This window comes from Pogona vitticeps, chromosome 3 (genome assembly GCF_051106095.1).
Source record: "Pogona vitticeps strain Pit_001003342236 chromosome 3, PviZW2.1, whole genome shotgun sequence".
In the NCBI taxonomy this organism is placed as follows: domain Eukaryota; kingdom Metazoa; phylum Chordata; class Lepidosauria; order Squamata; family Agamidae; genus Pogona; species Pogona vitticeps.
The window spans coordinates 170,013,776-170,029,411 of NC_135785.1; the positions used below are offsets into that span (position 1 = coordinate 170,013,776).

Sequence of the window (15,636 nt, forward strand, 5' to 3'; positions counted from 1 at the left end):
GCCTCACCATCTCATTATTGCCTGACGTCCAGGATAGTTGCACCCATTGCTTCCTCAAATGACTTAATGTAGTTTGGCAACATGCTTATTATCCAGTGCATATTTTTTTTTTTTGGCAGGGGCACTCCTTGCTTATTTTGGATTTAGTGCGTCTTGTTCCTAGATTGGTCAGTGGTTGGTAAACCTGGGCTACGATCATTGAGGTTCATATTCCCCACAAAAAGTGTGTATCTCTAAGGAAATCTCATTATAGGCGGGAAATCAGGTAAGGAATGTGCATTCCCCATAATGCCTAGTTCAGGGATGGGCCTTCCAGATGTGGCTTGGCTGCAGCTCCCAGCATTCTCCAGCATTGACTATGCTGGCTAGTGCTGATGGAAGTTGCAGTCCATCAACATCTGGGGGGGGGGTGTTTGCGCATAGCCACCCTGAGCCTTCCCTCTCCTCTCATGCCTAGTGCTGTAGCAATGTCATCTCAACATTCTGAGTTGTCTTGTTTTCAAAGCATGTTATTGTCTCCTTCTTTCCTTCCCTCTTTAGCCAACAGCCAGAAACCTGCTGCCTTGGCTTGCCCAACACAGCCTTGGTAATGGAGCCAACACTCAGGACCTGGGGGAGAGGGTTGTCATAGGAAACCACACCTTCCTCTAGGCAGGAGTGTAATATGGGGTTGACCTGTGGAGTGAGTGGAAGCTCAATTGGATAATCATCCTGGTTGCCTCTGTCCCACTTTTCTTGCCAAAAATTCAGGAGGCTTTATTTTTCATTTACGTTCTAAAGATAAATCATGCAAAGAACAAAGAATGAAAGTACTATTCCAGTGACCAAAAGGTGCACCTCTTACTCAAAGATGGGGGAAAGTTGTGGGTTGTTCTTGTTGTTGTTGTGTGTTTTTTACTACAAGTCTCGTAATCCCTCAGACAGATTGTAAGACAAGGATGGGCTAAAAGGCTGTCTGTAGGTGGACCGTAACTCCCATCTGCCAAAGACAGCACAGTCAGTGGGGAAGGATGATGGGATTTTCAGGTCAAGTATTTGGGGATGGTAGGAGTTGCTGACCTTTGGAAAGTTGTATGCAGTTACATATAAGGTAAGAACCAGAAAATTAGCATTGGCTATTATTCCCAGAAGTCTTTGGGGAAGCCAGTAGGTGCTCTGTACAATATTTTCGTAGCCATTCTCTTTGCGTATAATCAAACAGGGGCCTTCCTTTATTGTTCTCTTTGCTGTTACGTCAGTTCAGTTGCTGAAGTGAGGAAAGCCCGCAAGACGTGGGTTTAATTTACAGTTATGTTTTGGGTGACCTTAACTCAAGTGCTTTCCAGCTACAGCCAGGCACTGCATTTATGAAATATATCCGCTCAGCCACCATATTTTCAGCCGCTGCTGCTTTTCCAGGTTGTGTGAAAAAGGATGAATTCTTGCATTAGTCCGGCTTGTCTGCCATTAAGGTCCCCCTCCCTTTTTTTAAAAAACTTTTTTTTTTTTGCAGGTGTATGAATTACAGCCCAAGGCAAGAGAAATCTCTCTTGCTGTCCCTAAAGAACTCGTGGAGCTTCTGGAGCCCAGGTGGTTCCAATTTGAGGCCTCCACTCAGTGATGTAGCTGTATTGAGTTTCTTCCCTGAAACCAACAAAACCTGTGTTTGCATTTTGCTTGGATTAAAATATTTGTCCCTTTTTTCACAGGGCAAAGAGGGACTCCTGAAGCCACTGAAGGAAGGAAATCATTACAGAGATCTACAGAAGTAGGTCATGTGCTACAGCTGCTCATAGTTTGAGAGGAAGAAACATGGGACCTCAGACATGGAACATGACTCCTTCAGAATGCTTGAGAGCAGCCCAAGAAAAACATCCTCAGAGGCTTATTTAATAAACATTATCTATAATAGTCTCAATGTGTACTCACGTTTCCTCAGGAGTTTGCACCTACATCTCAGAGCTAACAAGATTCTGGGATGGAAAACAAAATAATTCATTGAGAAGGATTTCATAGTTTGTGTTCAAGCTAATGTGATCCTTTAAAAGCTGTCATTTTATAAACAATGAAAGTATGTTGCTCTCCTTTGCTCTCAAGTCTTTTGAAGCAGGATTTGTAAACAGCCAGCAATAATCTACCAAACCTGCATAAAAGAAAATTATATGTGCAGTGGGAAAAGTCTGCTATTACTTCTGTGTTTTGTATCGGTAAATCAATTTGCAAGGATCACATATGAGCATGCATAAATGTGTACGTGCCACACAAATGGCAGAAGCATATATGTTTATGGACTTCATTAACAATCATACAGCAGTTGTTATCTTAAAAACACTTCTGTTTTCCCAGCTTGCAAAATGCCTAAAGTGAATAGTTAAATTAGCTGAATATTTTAATAAGATCCAAAGTGTCATTTTTTGGGTCCCCCTCCTTCTTTTTCTCGATAATGAATAATGTTTGTGAGATTTGTGAAACTCAAACCTATTGTTTTCTGGAGTGTGAAAATGAAACTAGAAGAATCCACGCGGTGTGAACTTCAGAATCTTGGATTCACTCTCTCTCTCTCTCTTTTTTGAAAGTATATATTACTGCAGTTGCAAAAACAAGAATCAAGGGGTTCATTCAGTCCATGATTCAGACATCCTTCTCTCTGTTTTCAGAAAGGAAAAAACTACTCAAAAAGACGGTGTTGTATAGCAGTTAGAATTTTGGATTAGGATTCAGGAGACCTGGCTTCAAATTCTTATGCAGCCATGAAACTCACATAACATCCTTGGGTGGTCACAATCTGATTTACTTCACAGGGTGGTTGTGTAGATAACATTGTGTGGAAGGAGAGCTGTGTACGCTGTCCCAAGCTCTTTGGAGAAATATAAATGTAACAGAGAAATAGAACAATATGTGGTGTTGACCAATTGGTAGATGTGCATGTTCAGATTAATGCAATTCTTGACATATTTTCTCTCCCTGGTTTCATGTATAGGACTGAGATATGGTGGAGACACTCACCTTGGTCTCGAGATTCACACAGGGTGATCTTTTGCACTCTCTGCACATTTAGATCCCTTTTGTTTTAAAGAGGAAGCTGATCTGTGTGCATAAAGGGATAAACAATTAACTCCAGTGAAAACTGAGCAGAAATGCCAGCCTAAGCCGAAGGCAGGTGGGAGAAAGATCCTGCCAATGCACTGGATCACTGCATATGTACCACATTGCTGGATCATGGCAAATAAAGAATTGATACACTATGTGCCATCTGCTCGATTTGGTGTTTTCATTATCATAGAGAGTCTGCTATAGTTCAGTAAAGTCTGGGTCATAATTAGGAAGTTAACTATTAAGATAACTCCCTACACAAACACACACACACACACACACACACACACACACACACACGGACATGAAGTTTTCTCAGTCATGATCCAAATAGCATGCAGAAATGAAGGGTATGGTCTGCAAATAAATTCTTATGTTGATTAAAGCAGCAAAAAGCTGAATAAATATCCAGAAAGGAATACGCAGCTGGCTCACTACATCAAATCCCTTCTACATGAAGGTACTTTAAAACTATATCTATATGTTTCTAATAGAATGCTGACCCTCCTCTCTTCCAAGAAAAGCCCTACTATAATAACAGGAGAACTTGATACCCCAGTGAGATATTGCAGTGGTATCCCTCAGGCAGAGTCTGTAAATCAGGTTCAAAGAAGAAAATAACACTGAATAAATAAAGAAGAATGCAGAACACAAACTCTACGTAGTGTAGCTTATCTGAATGCCTCGTTGGGGAAAGCCAGCGTTCAGATAACCAGATGGTCAGATAGACAGAAATATTTACACTGATGGGTGGTGTGTGTGTATTACTTGTGGGCATGAAGTGAATTCAGATAATTGTGTTTGGCACACTAATGATATATTCAAATTGGATTTTTCCATGCTGTCAATTCATGCTTGAGCACAAAACAGGAAGAACATGGAATGTGATGTTTGATGCTACAAAGGGAAGGCTTGCGCCATTTCCCACTGGACCACCAGGATGGTTTCTTCAGGATTCATTCAGGGATCAGCAAAACTGGCATGTGACGTGTAAAATATGGTTACTGATTTTACTGGAGATCAAAATTATTCAGTTCGGTTTATGAATCTGTGTAGCTTGTAAGCCATGTTACAAACTGAGCACTTTTTCTCCCAGAAAACTCTTTTCTGACTCAGGATGTCAGACAAGGGGCAACTGAGATAATACCAATAGTTCATTATTAGATGCTGGTAAAGATTTCCACAAAGTTTCATGGAAGGGCATTCAGACCAACCATCCTTCTGGTGGTTGGTAAAATGAGTACCGAGCTCACTGGGAGGTCAAAGTATTCTTTCCATAATTATGTTGTAAACTGCCCAGAGAATGTTCTAAGCCCTATGGGGTGGTATATGCTTTGAAACAACAAGCAAACAAACATAACCTTCTCAATGACCCATCACTAAACAAAGAAAACCAGTTTGCCAGACCTTGGGATGAGAAACTTTACTTTAGGATAATTTTATGCCTTACAGGAGCTGAGGAACTCAGTGCTTCTAGCAACTAGCTATCTATACCACACACTTAATTCTCCTATCCCATCATCACTATATTGTGTTGACATTATGCAATAGGGGAAAACTCCTGAAGAACACTTGTTCTTGTTCTTCCTGTTTTGTTCTCTCTGGTTGCCCCTCCTCCAACTGTGAACTGGATAATTCATAAATGCCAAGCTGATTCCATACTTAAAGGAGTTCACACTCACCCATCACTCCTTGAGCATCTGAACCTGAATTAGAGCCTTTATGAAATGCATGCGCATACACATGGAAGCTGAGAGAAATTAACCAGGAGATACAGCTTCCAGAGGGGAACATGTTGGTTGGAGACTTACGAGAGCTATAATCTAAAGAAGTAACGTTCCCAAGTTCCTCCTTCATATGCCTTAAGGTTCTTTGAAAGGAAGTTCTATTTTAATCTGAAATAACCAGAGACAGGGGCAGCTGCCTAAGGCAACTGGTTCTGAATGTCATAAAATGTATTAGTTAATTAATTGTAGTTACTGTTTGTTTGTTTAAAACATTTTTACCCCACCTTTCTCCTTAAAAAGGACCCAAGGTGGCTTACATCCTTGAAAGACAACATTTAAAGCTGAAAATAGTGAGTGTAAAATAGTGGTGTACATCATTAAAAAAGACTATTTAAAACTAAGAAAAGTGAGTACAGAGTCAGCTTACAACATTAAAAGACAATATTAAAGCTAAAACAGTAAGCATGCAAACAGTAAAAAGGAACAAACAAATACCAGTCTGAGAGAAGAATACTAAAGACCCAGTCAGAGCAGCAATGCACAACAATCCATCTAAAAGTTCCTCATGTAGCTAGCCATGTGGCCAGTCACTCATGTAGGCAGTCACTAAGGGAAAGCTTGCCTGAAGAGAAAGGTATTTGCCTGCTTGTGGAAGGACGACCAAGATGGGGCTAGTCTGGCCTCCTGTGAGAAGGAGTTTCGAAGTCTGGGAGCAGCACCTGTGGAGGTAGTGGGACTGAGAGAAAGGCCTCTCCTGGTGATCTCAACACTTAAGCCAGGGAGATTCGGTTTTTGAGGTACCTTGGACTCAGGCCACTTAGGACTATATAGGTTAAAACCAGCACTTTGAATTGTGCTCAGAAACTGATTGGCAGCCAGTGGAGCTGCTATTAAGAAGGGGGTTATGTGATCCCTGTAACCGGCCCCAGTCAGCAGTCTGGCTGTTGCATTTTGGACCCACTGAAGTTTCCTGACAGTTTCCAAAGGCAGCCCCACATAGAGCGAGCTACAGTAATCCAGCCAGGAAGTAACTAGGGCATGTGTCACGGTGGCCAGATCAGATTTCTCTTCTACCAGCTAGTAGGTTCCAAAACAACTTGGTTCGCCTTAAGTACGACAGCTTCAGTCTAGAGGCACGCAGGGCATTGCCTCTTCTGCCCCAGACAATTTAAACATCTTGGGCCAGCCCTGGAAGTCACTGAAAGTCAAGTTTGTAGTGAAGAATCCACGTGAAGACATTTTCACACAAGGCTACTGGGGATGAAGCATGCAATGCACCCATATTGTCAGTCTGTTTTTGTTTCTAAGACCAGACTGTGTTTTTTTTGTTGTTGTTTCTGTTTTCGACAACAACATTGAAAGAAAACTAGAACAGGTTAATGATACTGTAAACCTGAGTGGAGGACTGCCAGGGGAAAGGACTGCTCAACCTTTCCCATTCCAGTTATTTTTCTGCTCTGAATGGTCTCCCTGGTGACTTCTGTCTTTCTAGGAAAATGCTATTTGTATACATTTGTGAATATTATTCATGGGCCACAGAAAGGAAATGAATGTTTTTTTGACAAAAATCAAGAGTATGGCTGAGGCAGTTTACATTTCAGTATTGCCACAGGATAATCTTGTGCTTTAGAATTTTTTTTTTCTTTCAGAGGCCAAACAGAAGAAAACCAGCCAGGGAGGGATGCTTCACTTTTTCCCCTCCTCCCTCAAGCCCTGTCCTTTCAGTCACTTTTTTGTGTTTCCGCACAGCGCCTTGTGTGAAAGACTCATTTGATCTGTTGTGTTACAAATCTTCTTGGAATAGTTAAAATGATGTCACAGAGTGAAAATTACACCAGCCTTTGGCTCAAAAGTTCTGCTCAAACAACTATGTAAACCATAATAAAAGATGATTTACACTTCCTGGGCCTTCCTTTCAAGTTAAATACATTCAGAAGACACAAAAATGTAGCTAAGAAATAGTAATAATTTAATTTAATAGAGCGGGTTTTTTGGGGGGGGGTTGCATATGGTTCTAATTTTGAACAATGGCAAAGCAAAGACCTTTAATGCACACAGCTACTGCATGTTGAGAGAGCCCCAATGAGGTCAATAATATTATGTTTTTACACCATTCAAAGGTCTGAACTATAAAAGTCAACACTGTTCACCTCCCATGTCTCCTTGTTTCATTTGGAGCAACTGAGTCCATGTCACTCCTCCCCTCAGGTCTTGTATGTGTTCCATTGATTTTAATAGGAACTGGCTCAGGCTGTATTGTAGCGAGAGAAACATGGCAAATTATCTATATTTGCCTGACAAAATGCTAGACAGGAGTAAATGATGCCACACAGAGCTGTAAACATGAATGACATGCCTGTTGAGATTCCAATTCAAGACTTGTGAGGGACTCCAAGTCGTCTTACAGTTGGAGGTCATAGAGGAGGGCAGAGGTGGACAGATAATCTCTCGAGGAATGGAATCAGTGACTGGGAGGAGCTTGGATGCTTACCCAAAGCAGCTGTACCATCTCTGCCATGAACTTACAAGTCTGGTGGGGACAACCCCACCATAAGACAGAGAGAAGCAGCTCCATGAGGTGATTATATTGCAGACTTACCACCACCACCTTGCCCTCAATGACATTATGGTGCTTGTTGAACTGTTTTAGCTTCTAGAGTTGTAAGAGGTAGTAGAAGATGGACCCAGCCTTCCTCTTCAGAAATTCCCTTCTAGAGGTGAGCAGACTGGCATCCTGCAATTCTGGAAACTGTAGTTTAAAAACACAAATCTACATACCTTCAGGGTTCAGTAAATATGGGTGGAGAGGATTGCGCTAGTCCTTCATCATTGCTTTGCATCCAAGCAAAGTCTTGACAAGTCTCAAGAATGCTGTCTCTCTTACACATGGAGGGCCTCCAAATTCAGGTTTTCCACAATTCTGGTTTGTGTGGAGACTATATTTAGAGAAAGTTCTCCTCCTCCTATCCATGGCTTTGCTTGAGATCAACATAATGAGAAGGGAGCAGACTACTACATCTCCCTCCTCACATCTTTACTTCATTCTGGTGATAGCTGGTGTTCATTGTTGCTGTTGAGATGGAAAGCACAGCTGTCAATGGTAGGTGGAACAGAGGGGAAAGTGCATATTTGTACATACATAGGCAAGTTATCTGTTCCCCCCCACCCTCACAAACACAGAGAGGTAGGCAAACAAGTAAGAATTCAAATATATGAGCCAGGCACAACTGGATTAGCTGGGGAGTAGCTTGACCCAGGGGTAAAACAGTGCCCCATGTGCCCTAATCAACCTACCTCCAATGCTTAACCCTAATGTTGAACATTTGATAGGTTCATTCATTAGTATACCCATTGAAGTCCATGAGACTCAATTAAATTATAACTAATTTAAGTCCCCTTGATTTCAGTGGGTCACCTTTAAGTAAGCCTTGATCTAACCCAAACAATGACTCTGGCATTAATGGGGGGCATTGTAACTTTTGGGGACTACAACTCCTAGAATTCCCCCATCAGCAAACCATTTCTAAGCGCTGCCACATAGTGCATTGTGCACTGTACATTGTGCAGGTGTTTCTGTATGAGGAGTCATCAAGGGCTGTGCAGTCAAGCCTGTCTTTCTGTATGAATTGCCCTCCCTTCAGGTCACGCCTAGCTAGTTTGTGGTTGCCCCCAGGTTTAAGTGTCTTTCCTGCTTTCATGCAAGGTCATTTAATCCTGGTGTACATCAGTGCCTGCTAATCGCCTGATCTCTAGGAAATCCCATGGACTGTGTCAGAGAGAGCACAACTCAGATGGAGGGCTTTTGAGACCAGATAGATTCCCACTCCTTCCTCCTTTTCTGTTTGATGTGCCTGCCTAAGATGTCGGTGCCACCTACACGATCCCAGCTCATGATTTGTTTTACCTTGCCTCCAGAATTACTGTTCACAAAGATTATCTCCAAGAGACCTATTGGAACCCAGGAACATCCTGGTCTGTTGGATTCCCCACAACTCTTAGTAGGGACCATCTTGCCACTTTTCTCCTTGCCTGGTTTTGGCAGGTTCTCCAACTAGTGTTCCAACTAGAGTACTGAACAAGAACACATTTTTCTGCAACATTTTGTTGAAGTTCCTACCTGTGCAAAGAAGATGGTTGACTCCTGCTTTGGTTAGCAAAGCTTTTCCTAAATTCTGCTGATCCTCAGCCTTTTCCCCGATACAGAGCTGGTGTCTTGCTTCTGTAAGATTCCACCAGGAACCGCTTCCTGTCATGACAAAGGCATAGCTTCCATAGTTTCATTCCTTCAGTGTCTGGAACTTCTTGCCTTACCTCTTAAAGTTCTTGCCTGAAGGGTGTAACTCACAGATAGGATCATACTACACTGAATATTGTAGGATTGGACCCCAGTTATTAGACCAATTAGGAAACATGACTGAGACCTACTATGAACACCTTTCTTCTTTAAATCCCTTATGCTATAGAAATGCCTGTTTTATGACATTGGATCGTAATCCTTAAAGAGATGGTATCTCTAATGCTACAATGAAGTTCATCATCACCCTGGTACTGATGGACAAGTAGTTGGGCCTACGGATAATGACTGAATCAGCTATCCATAGCCATTCTTCCGAAACTTACACATGGTCAGAGCATTTGCTTTCCTAGTTTGTGGGATAAATTTCAGGAAATTTGGTGCCATCTTAATTTAACATCTTGCTCAAATTATGCAAAACTTACTTGGCCATTTATAGAGATTCCAATAAAACAATTACATTAAATTGCACAAGCACAGTTCTGTGCTTACACATAATTATATATGATAAACATGTATTAAGATCTATCATCCTGAGCCCATTCAAAACCACACAGTCTGAAAAGTACACATTGAAGGAATCTCAAATATCGAAGACTTCATGCTTTGCCGAGTTCTGTTTGTGTAGGAGCTGCCAGCACATCACAGGCTAGCAACGAAGTACAGGAAAAGATGTGTTCAGAAGTGGAGAAATGAGGCAGCCAATATATTTCCTTTTCATCCCCCAGTACGCAAGAGCTTCCTCTTTCCTCCTCCTGTTTTCTAGACTGCTGTGATCTTGTACACCATCTGCAACCACTTTGAGCTATTCTTACATGAGTGCATTTCTTAAGGTACAAGCAGCATCACCTGAACTGTTTGAGCTGAGCTGAGAATATAATGGGGAATAAGTTAGACTCTATTGTCAAAACTGCATAGGCAGCTTTTATTCCGTTTATTGTGAGGGTTATCTCTCTGAACTCTTAGAAGGAAGCAACATATGCAGTGGAATTACACAGTAGAGTTCCCTGAGAGTGCACTAGTTCAGGGAAGAGATCTTTGGCAGGACTGGCCCAAGAAAATCTGCTGCTTGAGGGAAAGGACAAGATCCTTCCCCACCCCTCCCTAGTGTATAGAAGCTGAAAGGGCTGGCAATTGAGTCATGTTTCCACATTGGTGATAGGCCAGCATCTTTGTAAAGGCAGCAGTTTAGCTCAGAGGAACAAATGATGTGGTGCATGTGCATTCGGTCCTTTACCACTGTGCCACTGCCTTGCAGCTTTCCCCTACCCTAAGCAATCTGCTGTCTGAGGCAGTTGCCCCACTTGTTCTAGACTCCTTCCTTCCTTCCTTCCTTCCTTCCTTCCTTCCTTCCTTCCTTCCTTCCTTCCTTCCTTCCTTCCTTCCTTCCTTCCTTCCTTCCTTCCTTCCTTCCTTCCTTCCGCACTACACACAGGAAGATAGAGGGAAATGCTAAGTCACAGGGCACTTAGAAAGAAAGTGAGGTAGTAGCACAGAGAAAGCAAGAGAGCTGTACAATGTTGCAACTCCACCTCAAGTGATTGCCCAACGCTGGCTGAATCCTTCAGCTGACTTTTCCCATCAGACAACAACCCTTCAAAAAAATAAATAACAAGTTTTCCCCATCTCTGAGCTATCCTAGATGCACAGAGAGAGCCCACTGAATGAGCACCGCCACTGATTGAGAAACAGTGGACAAGCCCAACTTTTCAGTTCTCTGGACACAAGTACAAACTTCTTTCTCAGTCTTCAATCCGTCTTGACTAATCACAGTGACGTTCAAGAGAAAACAGAATAAATGATGTGATGGTCATTTCTGACAGTGGCGAGAAAAGCTATTTTCTGTGGGGTTTTTCCTGAACCTTGAAAATTAGGTGTTTTTTTTTAAAAAAACAAACAAACAAATACTGTATATACACACAGTCTGCCTTTGCTTTATAGCAAACCCCAAACTGCCCATGAGAATGTTCAGAAAATTTCAAATTTTCACCCATATCAAACTTTAATCATTGTCTCCTATAAAACAAAGATACAGAAGCAGTATTTCTCATTGGAGAAGCAAAAGGCACTAATGAGGTGTCACTTCTAACCTGATGCACCATCTGCAGACGTGCACCAGAGTTTAGCCACAGGAAAAGTTGGGGAGGGAGGGAAATCCCATTTTAACATTGAAAACAAAGTTATTAATGTTGCTTTTGAGAAAGCAATTTCACTTACATGTGGTAGGAAAAAAGGTATTTCCTGTTTAGAGCTTTCTCTTTTCTGAGCCTGAAACATTTTATACTTTCATGAGTCTCTCTCCTAAAAGTGTGGAAAATCAAAAAGAGATGGACAGTGAGATAGTCTGGTTTTTTTTTTTTAAAAAAAGTCTGCCTGAAGTTGTTTTTTATTATCACAATGACAATATTGGCTGCTCATATCCCCACTTTTGTAGAAGTGGTTGCCTTTCTATTCATTCAGAAGATGTTATCTTAAAGAGAAGGAGGTAGGGTCTGCCTCCTTCCTCCCAAACAAAATAATATTACTAAACAATGTGTATTTCATATCACTTCAGAATTCCAAATGTGGCCACATATAAATAGTTGCATATATTGTTTGGAGCTAAACTCTCCCTGGGAAAAAAAAATAGAGAAGTAATTAATTGGGGCAATACACAAAAGACTTTTTTTGGTAACCAGTACAGCTTTAATTACAAGTAATTGTTCTCAAAACCCTGCTGTTCACAAGTTCTACATTCTAGACAGTGATTATGCATCAAGACACTAATCTATCACTTTCATTCTTTTAGTCATCGGGGGTATGTTCATCAAAGTCCTGTGTGTAATCGAGACAAGAAGCCAGGCACATCTTAAAGCCTTTTACATTTAAAACTGGTCTCTTTTCAGCCATTCTTAAAACTTACACAAACCCGATACATTTTGTTTGAAGCAAAAGTATTCTATTCGATCCCTTTGGTTTCAGGGTGCAATATATACTCCTTTGCGCATGGGTCAAAACACCATGGTCCTCTGAACAGGTGTTGCCCAAGGAACTGAACTGGAAATAACACATGATGTGGGAACACATCGTGCTTCATTCACTTATCACCCTACAAAAGCCTCTTCAGTGATGACGTTCTGGCCATGGAAGTCTCTATCTACTGGCTTCCAAATGGCGTTCAGTTCGAAGCACTTATCAGAATTTTAGAGAGAGAGTGATGTGGGTTTTTATCACTTTTGATAATTTTTTCTTTTCATTTTGCATATGGCTTTTTGTTGCAGGCCTTCGGATTATGATCTTAAAGTTTCCATGTTTAATAACTTTTTAATGATTCTTATATCTATTAATTTTTACTTGTTTTAAGGCTCTGTGATACCTTGAGTCCCATCCATCCATCCATCCATCCATCCATCCATCCATCCATCCATCCATCCATCCATCCATCCATCCATCCATCCATTCTCCCCTAAGTGGTTTTATAGCTACTTTTTCAGGATTCCCATGGGAGACAGGATGAAGAAGAGATTCACCAGTTGAAAGCGCTTGGATCAGGGCTGATATTTCCTTTTCCTTGCAGCTCTGTGTTCTGCCCAACCTGGAAAATCAATGTAAGTTTTCCTCTTTTCCACTAATTAACATAGGCCAGAGAACCCATTAGAAAGTTATTCTACACATTTTGTTCTGGATAAGGGTTTCCCAATTAATTGAATCCTGTCATTCACTTTTATCTCTCTCACCAGGTCAGCTCCAGTATAAACTACATGGTTTTGCCTTGTAGTTGAATTTCCTTGGCAAGCTATCTTCTGTTGTATGAGACACAGGAAGGGTAGGGGAAAGTTGGTGGAAGAAGGCAAAAAGTGGTGATTACAGATAAGTAATAATTACCTGGCCAAGAAAAGTAGGCGAAAATTGTGAGCTTCTGAATATAAAGCACCCATGGTAAAGTAAAAGTGGGGAAATATCATTTTTTTTATCAGTTACATTTATATTTTCCCTTTCCTCCAGTAAGCTTAAAGGAGTATATTTGGTTCCCTTTCTCCCCATTTTATCACTACAAGAATTTCAAAATTCACCTGGGTATTTTAAGTATAAATATTTTCTTTGTTTCAGTAATTCTACCCATGTGCTGTATGTCATATTTTTTTAAAACTTTATTTATCTACATTGCTCCTATATTCCATATGTCAAAAATATCAAGTCCAAAATATATTGAAGACAGTAAACAGTTGTGAGGAAAACTGTAGGCAGTTGAAATCAAAACTCTTCAATTATACATTTAAAAACAAAACAAAACAGGTGGTTGTCAAGGAAATATTTCAATATATTTCAATAACCTTGATTGCTGGACTGGTCCATTGTTTTAAAAACACATGTAGTAAATAATATTTTCAGGCCACAAGTTCAAAAGTACTATACTTTTAGGACAAATTTCAATACCCTCCCCCCTAAAAAAATAATTGTTCTAACACTTTCAAACAGACAAGGTATCAAACCCTGACAAAGCAACTGATCACACAGGGGGAAAAATTCAAATTCTTCCAATTAAAAGTAGAAGGCTGCAACGGTAGAGAAAAAAACCTCCACATCGAGACTAAAATAAAAAATTGGGCTGATTTAGATTGACCTTCACATCCAGTGATTAGTTTTTTTTAAAAAATGAATTCATCTGTTTTACTCCCACGATAGAACCCACAGTATTTGACCATGTAGTTGTAGCCTCAGTCTTAACCCTGACACAACATTGTTTCATGTAACTGCCAAAACATGGAAGAAGAATATTATTGGCCTACTACAATTTTCAATCCTAAATCTTGTTGCTTTCATTTGGATTTATTTGTATCTAATTTTATTCAGCTGTGTTACCAATAACTTTTTCACGTAACACAGTATCTAGCACTACTGCCTGAACAAGACTGACTTATTTCTAAGACACAAGCAGACACTGAAGTGAACTTCCCTTCAAAATACACCCTGGCAACAGGGGCCTTCTTGTTCATTCCACCTGACCCTGCATTTAAATCATTTGTGGGCGCTCTGTAGTTTTCATTTTCAGGAGAGCCATCTTCAAGTCCACACTCACACAGGAAATTAGCTGGGTGGACATCAGCCAGAAGATACCTTAAATGTAGGGCGATCAGCCTGCCTTTCCCTTTCAAGATAGAGCTCCTTGTTACTCGCAGACGGGGAAATATATTTAACTATAACTACAAGAAATCCCTTGTAATCATGGTCTTATCCCAAAACTCTACTAAGCTCTCTACTACAGCCACACATTGTCTATGGAGATAGCCCTTTTTGAAGAGTGGAAGGGAAGAAGGAGCAAAACTATGTCTGAACTAATGTTTTGTTTGTTGCTATACTGATCCATCACTTCAGCTGTGCAGGCAGAGGGACGTTCGGCTTGGATTACAGCTAAGGAATTTGCAGTGAACTCTGTTTTTAAGAGTAAATTTGTCTTCACCCTATTACACATTCTTCAGCAGTGCCAGTCGTTTATAGCTTCACATTCTACCATAATCCAAAATTTATGATGGTTAGTTTTCTATGCTGATCTCCCGTGCAATCCTAGCATCAATTATGTATGGGTGTAAATCTTGTCTTTGTTGTAACCTAGATCTGATAAACTAACAGGAGAATTTCAGCCCTCCTGTTTCCTAATGGATAAAATAGTAACAACAACAACAACAACAACAACAACAACAACAACAACAACAACAACGACAACGACAACGACAACGACAACGACAACGACAACGACAACGACAACGACAACGACAACGACAACGACAACGACAACGTCCTGCTCCTGGATGGGAAATACCCCAATAGCAAGACCTCCCCACAAATAGTTGAGTCAGGCAGAGAAAATCTATGGAGCAGAGCCGAGGTCAAGAAACAAACAATGTCCTAGTACAGAGTAATATAAGCCAAGGGAGAAGGGTCCAAAGTCAATAACAATCCCGTGTTTAAGAGTCCAGTTGTAAAAACAGTCAAGATAGTCCAAGATCATACAAGCACATGAGTTTCAGCAAGGTTCAAGATACAAGAAACAGAGAAACAGGATCCGGAGTTCATAAGAGGCATTGTTTCCCACAGACTTACTGTGGGAACCCAAGGTTGATGCATATATTGTTGAACTACTGGAACCCACTTCACAGTTCGGCTCTAGGCATTTGGCAGGATTAAGCCCTCCTAAATATGAAGCTGACTGTGCCTGAGTTTTTTTAGCCTTTTTTACTCCTGAGGTTACAGGGTCTGTAAGGCCAATCAGCTCCTCGGTGTCTTCTGGTTAAGGAGTTCCAGTTCAGTCTTGCAGGAGGAGCCCTTAAGTGGCAGCAAGACAAAGATTTTACAGGTGGCCCATATACAGTAATGTGAAAAAGAAAGTACACCCTCTTTGAATTCTATGGTTTTACATATCAGGACATAATAAAAATCATCTGCTCCCTAGCAGGTCTAAGGTAAAAGGTAAAGGTAAAGGTTCCCCTTGACAATTTTTGTCCAGTCGTGTCCGACTCTAGGGGGCGGCGCTCATCCCGCTCTTCAAGCCATAGAGCCAGCGTT

At 40.9% G+C, this 15,636-nt stretch overlaps 1 long non-coding RNA gene across 1 annotated transcript in view; it reads left to right on the plus strand.

Moving 5' to 3' along the window:
• Positions 1-13,197, plus strand: part of LOC110074105 (uncharacterized) — a 36,250-nt gene extending 23,053 nt beyond the window's left edge. The window contains exon 4 of the long non-coding RNA XR_002299723.3: positions 1,689-13,197. This is a non-coding gene — a long non-coding RNA (uncharacterized LOC110074105). The remainder of the gene's footprint in view (positions 1-1,688) is intronic.
• Positions 13,198-15,636: the final 2,439 nt, after the last annotated feature.